Raw genomic sequence first — 7313 nt, 5'->3', positions numbered from 1 at the left:
AAGTAGCATTTTGTGTGAGATGTAGTCTGTGCTCCTTGTATAAAACCTGTCTATTAAATGTGGATTATAGAAATCTCTTTGTAGAGCTCCATGTCAGTCAGGCATTGCACCACATCACCACCCCGATGAAGGATAGCTCTATATTTGAGGGGAAAGTGCGACAGAAGTTAGAACTCTGTGGACAGGCTGCATATTATTTTCCCTATCAGCTTTTCTGCCAAGAGCCGTTCACAGCCGATTTGAGCCACAGCCTACGATACAAAGCACAGACTTCACAATTCACTGTACAGGTCGGGCTAGTCTGCCCCGCTGAAAAACCCTCAAGTGCCCCTCACACGCAGCAACTCACTCGGGACGCGCGAAAACGGCCGCTTCTGGCAGGACGGCCAGCGGTGTTGTTCTTGGAAGGCGACAGGGCTGAAACATTCCTCTCTGACTACAGTACTGTAAATCTCACAGTCCCTTAATGCTTTCCATGCCGTTTATCTCCGCCTTCCATCTTCAGCAGCGTTGGCCTTTATTCAGAAAGTATGTTGGCATCCAATACGTCCCCTTGAAAAACATGGCGTCTGCGACTTGTTAGGGAAAGCGCCGGGGGTTTGACATGTTGATCCTCCAACAAGGCATGTTTTTTCTTGCCAGTTTTATGAAAGTCATAATGTATAGCGCTCCTATCACTTTTAAATGAGAATACGTGTGGATGTAACAGAGGCCACTTGTCTGGTACCATCTGCATCTATAGAGGTCTACCCAGTCACTGAAGGCCATAGCCTGTAGCCTACATCTAGGCTAGGCCTATACCCTAACCCTAACCTTAGTCTGTTGACTATTTGGTGTAGGCCTACAGAGTGGTTCAGCGCCGACTAGCCTACTTCCGACAGTGTCAGTATGAGCGAGGTTTCTCTAATGTGGCATAACACCATGGATGATGGTTGGGGCCCAGAAGGACAAGTAGAGGGCACACAATGCACACATGGTTACCAGTCACACACCCGGTGGCACTGTGGCATTCACCCCTCCACCAGCAAAAACCCGCAGAGCGAAACCATCTAGAAACCACCAGACCATCTATTCACTCCTGTTCACAGGAGCATTGGCGCGCCCGCACCCAGCCAGGGTGGGTTTGTGTGTAAGCACCGTGTTTGTTTTAGCTCCCATTAAGATGTGGCACAGTGGGTTTCTCTCCAGGGCTTGGGGAGGGGGGTGGTGGTACTGTGGTGGGAAGATAGGGCAGTGCGGTGGCCCCCTCGGGCTGCCTGGTGAGTCGGCCCCCTCTGAACCCCCGTACTCACACTGTGGCAGGGCTGTGGTGACTGCGGCTCTTCGCTGGCAGAGAGGGGCCTACTGACTGAGGAGGGGAGACGGCACCTCTGGCAACCCCTCCTCTGCCATTCTACAAAATGGCCACTAGAGAGCGCTCTGTCACAGAGAGCAGTTTTTTGGGCATATGAACTATTCCATTGGGAAAAGTGCGTTTTCTTATCTCCTATATATGGTCAGCACTTAAGCCGGAAGTGTGTGTCTGTGTGTGTGTGTGTTAAAAAGAAAGAGAAAAGCTTGTATAAAAAAAGGTATGGTTTTATAAAATACCAAAAATAAAGACTCACATTTAATACAGTCTCAAAGTCTCATCCTTCTACTTAGTATAGCACAGAGAAAGCCTCAGTTGACAAAGTGTTGACAAAATCTGTTCACAGATTCTCTGATACCTACAAAAGTTAACTCTTTCATTGCATTCGCCCCAGGGACAGCACAGGGCGAGAGGTAATTTTTTCAGTGGTGCGTGTTGGTTGGTTGGTGGGTTGGTTCGTTTACTAGCAGGATTATGCAAATAATGCCGGTTTTGACTGGCACAAAGCTCTCGACCTCACGAATGCATCAATACCAAACATGTCTCACTCGCATGCACGTGAGTGCGCACGCACAGAGCCAAAACAAAACTTTGAGCGAAGCCAGCATCCTTTGTTGGGGGTGCTAGAGACACAGGGTTTGTACTGGGCTGTGCAGGGGGAGAGCCTGGAGTGCACCCCCCCCCCCCCCCCATCAGCTGCGTTACAAGGGGAGTGCCACAGAGCCGCCAAAACATGGCCGCCTATTCACCTCCATTCATTTTTTGGACTTCGGCTCAGGAATGAAAAATACCCCCCCCCCCATTCATTGTCAATGGGGGGGGGGGGGGTGGGGGGGGATTGAAACGGCCATATCTTGACATGGGGAGGTCCCGGGTGTTAGGACTGGCATAAAGCTCTCGACCTAACGAATTTAGCAACACCAGCGCACAGTGTCATGAAATGCATTCATGGGCAGAGGTCTATGCTCTCCGAGCACCATTCCTAGTTAGCAGATATGATTATATGTGTATGTATGGCCTTTTGTCTGGCTTTTTTGTCTCCTTACGAGAGTACAATAGTAGTCTGTTTTATTTTGTCTGTGACGAAAAACTATTAAACATAAAAGACTTGCTCTGTCAGCAACCCCCCCTCTCACTCAGTCCTACTCAGAAGAGGATTTACCTTGCAATTTATCTGTTGCGTTAGTGTGTCAAAGCCTGGAGGCGTAGGTTATATCTGTCTGGTATGTGGCGAATGATTATGTGGGTGGTGTGGTGTGTTTGTGTGGTGTGTGTGTATGTGTGTGTGTGTATTCAGCATTTACCCAACTAGACATACCCCTGACTGTTCTTCTGAGACGTGTGTCTGTTGGGGCAACTGATAATGAGCGTGTGTGTGCGTGTGTGTGTGGAGTATTGGTGTGTGTGTGTGTGTGTTCCTACCCGTGTGTCTTTGTAAGTGAACTAGCAGGTTCCCCTTTCAGACCTGTGGCACACGGAGACAGGGGGAGCGGTGGTCTTTGAAGTGCTGGGTCTGCCATCCATCTCCAGCTTGCTGACTTTCATTTCGCGCCAGCTACCGCAGAGGCCAGGGCCTATTAAAGACAACCGCTCTGGCCCGCCCCTCCCCACCCAATACCCAACATCTCCATGGTGAAACAACAACTACGGCGCAACCACACGCCACACCACGGGACGATGGGGAAGAGGGCAGCGGGGGATGCTGGGATATGTAGTTCGGCGACGCGTGGCTAGGTTCGAGTACGCTTTGAGCCGGGCTGGAGCGCGGCAAATGAAAAGTTGAGGAACGTCGTCGTCGTCGGGCCGCCGTTCTCCTCTGTGTGACGTCGCTCCGCGGGCGAGGCAGCGGTGCGCTTGCTGTCGGAGCTGGAGGAACAGGTCCCGCCCCTCCCCGCGCCTGTGATGTTCTAAAAAACGGGAACCTCTGATCTTCTTTCCCCCGACGCAGGTGCTCCTCCGCCCACCAGTCTCTCTCGCTCCTCTGATCTCGGGCCGACGCGTCTCCGTTACTCGCCAGGAGCCATGGCGGACGCCACCGTCGCACTTCGAATTAACACCGGAGGAGACGAGACCAGGCGGAGGCGGAGGAAACCCTTATCGATTACCTTTGCTGCTTCACCGTAGACCGTGTGTGTGTGTGTGTGTCTGTGTGTGTGTGTGTGTGTGTGTCTAAGTCAGGCCCTCTGGCCTAATGGCTTTTAGACCATCCATGGCCCATTACCACCAGCCCTGAGCATATGGTTTAAGTAGGTAAGTAACAGACTGGCTGAATTGTCGGAATGCTTTAAGCATTAATAAGACAGCAAGTGTTACTCCTTACCTCAGGTCGTCGTCGGCGCTCCAGGAATTAGCCCGCTCCCAAACGCGAGGTCCTTTCCTCAAAGCTCTCCTGGATTAGCCGCTGCCTTTGTTCGTGGGGAGCTGCAGGAACTGTGGCCGGGCTCCGCGTGTCTACGGGGTAATCTCCCCAGACGTGTGGCAGTAAAGGCTCTGCCCCCCCCCACCCCCGAAACCCTGGAACCCTCCTCCTAGAGGAAGAATAGGACGTGGAACAATGGTTCTGTTAACGGCTCAGTTCTGTTAACGATGAGAGGAGCGAGGGCTCGGCACGGGTCTCATCTGGAAACGGTGGGGGTTAAGTGCATCGTTGGGTCGGTGTTATACGGCACCAGAACCCCCTAACAGAACCGCAGGCCTGGCGGAGCTTGAAAGGCAAGAAGGCCGGGTGGGTTTGGAGGAGTCGGGGTTGGTTTTTGTTGTTGGCTTGGTGTCTGGTTCTGCTTGCCGAGGCCAGAGAGAGGCGGAGGACATCTTGTTTTTATAAAAGTTGTTTATTAGGAGAGAGGTCCCTCTCGCTTGCAGTGCTAGGTGCTGTGGCCCACGCTGTTTCCAATCATGCTGATTATTGAGTAAACCTGGCTTTGATGGTACACACTGCTATGGGTTGAGACCAAGGAGATATTCTAATGTTTGAGACGTTCACGCACACACACACACACACACACACACACACACACACACATGCATGCATGTGTCAGTACAGAAGAGGACTAGATGGTGACACAGTGGCAAGGTGAACTGTCACCTCACAGCAAGAAGGTCCTGGCTTCAATTCCCACTCAGGACGCTGTAGTCGAGGAATTCTGGTGGGGTATCTCCTGGGCCTTTCTGTGTGGAGTTTGCATGTTCTCCCTTTGTTCACAAGGGGTTGCTCCCAAAAAGAACCCCAATATTTAAAAAAAACAACCCGCAGAAGAACAGGTTGCTCTTCAGTCCCTGACCAAGACTGGACAGAGCTCTGTGATTGGTCCCCTGGCGCGGCCCCTGACTGGACAGAGCTCTGTGATTGGTCCCCTGGCGCGGCCCCTGACTGGACAGAGCTCTGTGATTGGTCCCCTGGCGCGGCCCCTGACTGGACAGAGCTCTGTGATTGGTCCCCTGGCGCGGCCCCTGACTGGACAGAGCTCTGTGATTGGTCCCCTGGCGCGGCCCCTGACTGGACAGAGCTCTGTGATTGGTCCCTGCAGGCACCCAGCTCTCCCGGCGCCCCTTGGAGGACGGACAGTCAGCAAGGACGGGTCAGAGGCAGAGAACTCACTTCACCGGTGACTCTAATGCATGTGTGTGTGTGTGTGTGTGTGGTGTGTGTGTGTTTGAGTGTGTTGATTATTTCACGCGTCTGTTGGAGTGCCTTAGCTGTGTAACAAATAAACAAAGAAGATTTATTTTTCTTCCTCTTCTTCTTCTTCTACTTCTGCCTCTTCTACTTCTTTTTCTTCTTCTTCCTCCTCGCCTTCCTCTTCCTCTTCTACTTCTTCTTCCTCTTCGTCTTCTTCTTCCTCTTCTACTTCTTCTTCCTCCTCGTCTTCTTCTTCCGCCTCCTCGTCTTCTTCTTCCTCCTCCTCGTCTTCTTCTTCCTCTTCTTCTTCTTTTACTTCTTCCTCTTCTACTTCTTCTTCGTCTTCTTCTTCTTCTTTACACACACACACACACACTCACACACACACACACACACACACACACGCACACACGCACACACGCACACACGCACACACGCACACACACACACACACACACAGTGACCCATGGAGGTGTGTGAACCCTTCCTTCCTCTCTGGGTGTCCTCTCAGCTGGGTACTGGCTGCGGTCTCCCTCCCTGGCTTGTCCTTCAGAGCCATCAGCCCTCAGTCAGGCCTGCCATCTGTCAACTCCTGGCGTTTCACTCGTGACCGTATTTTTCCACAAGGACGTCTGTCGCTTGCCGGGAAAGGGCTGCTGTGTGCGAGGGTGTGTGCTTGCGCAAACGCTTACGTCTGTGTGCGTGTGTGTGTGTTTGTGTACTCTCATACGTGTGTGTGGGGTTGTGTAATGTGTTTGTGCCATTTTTGGAAGGGACCCCGTGTTCTCTCCACCCCAGCGGTCAGGAGACCCGTCGGGCTACGGAAGCCTCCCGGGTCCATTTCTCTCGCGGCTGGACCGTGTGCTCCGGCGACGGTTGGACACGGCTCTGTTTTTTTTTCCGCCCGGTGATCGTAAAACAGGAGAGTTTCCTCCGCTCTGTTCTCCATCCCATAATAAACAGCCCCACTAGCCCAGCCTGCCCCGCGACGGGCCGTTTGCTGGGTTGCCGCCGGTTACAGTAAAAATCATCACCTCCTCTCCCCCAGACTGTGGCGTTTCAGCGTGTGGATCCAGTTTCGCCCACGCGCGCTGAGTCTGCTCACTCACCAGGAGATGTGTGTGTGTGTGTGTGTGTGTGTGTCTATCTATCGCTCTCTCTTTTTTTCTCTCTCTCTCTCTCACACACACACATACTCTCTTTCCCACTCTGACTACCTGTGTGTATGTGTGTGTGGGTGTGTGCGTGCGTGTGTATTCGTGCGCTTGTGTGTGTGTGTGTGCGTGTGTGTGTATTCGTGCGTGTGTTCGTGCGTGTGTGTGTGCGTGCGTGTGTATTCGTGCGTGTGTTCGTGCGTGTGTGTGTGTTTGTGTGTGTGTGTTCATGTGTGTGTGTGTGTTTATGCTTGAGCGTGTGCCAGCCGAGCTCAGAGGCTGGTAACTCCAGCCTAACTCCAGGTAACTACAGTAACGGTAACTACAGTAACGGTAACTACAGTAACGGTAACTACAGTAGGGCCCCCAGGGCCTCGTGTCAGAGGCTGTGGTTCATTCTACTGAGTTCAGACATGCATGTCCAGCTGGGCTCGCTTCTCAAGTCCAATACAGTACGTATGTACATACATACACACATACATACATACATACACACATACATACATACATGCATGCATGCATGCATGCATGCATGCATGCATACATACATACATACATACATACATACACACACACACATACATACATACATACATACATACATACATACATACATACACACACATACATACATACATACATACATACATACATATTGACTGTGACTGATTGTAATGATGTGACACTCATGTGTTTCCTGAAAACAAATCCTTTCATCTTCATTCTATCCTCTACAGCAGGCATTCCCAAACTGTGAGGCGGGCCCCCCCTGGGGGGCCCCAAGGAAATTCCGGGGAGGCGCAGAGGGATGGTTAGAAAAAAAAGAAGGAAAAACATGTTTTTTTATTTTTAAAATGTCTGGTTTTTATGAATGAAACATGCTTTTAAAGGCCAGAAGATCTAAATAAATAATGGGAGAGATGTATACTAAATTTGTGGATAGTGCAGAGAGAGCCTCCCCCCGCAGGCATGAATGTATTGTGCGAAAACGTCATAACGTTAACTAGCAGCAGGTGCCACCGAGCTAACTTAGCTGGGAACGTTATGAGCTAGCTAACGCTGCCTTGCAAAATGGACAAATTTGGGGGGTTGGGGGGGCGCGGGTGTGTCATTGTTTTCAGAGGGGAGGCCCACATTGATGGAGTTTGGGAACCCTACAGTCAGTAGCCACCTGTCCAGATGTCCCATT

Source organism: Borostomias antarcticus, assembly GCF_949987555.1.
Source record: "Borostomias antarcticus genome assembly, chromosome: 5".
NCBI lineage: Eukaryota > Metazoa > Chordata > Actinopteri > Stomiiformes > Stomiidae > Borostomias > Borostomias antarcticus.
This window is presented reverse-complemented; position numbering follows the sequence as displayed.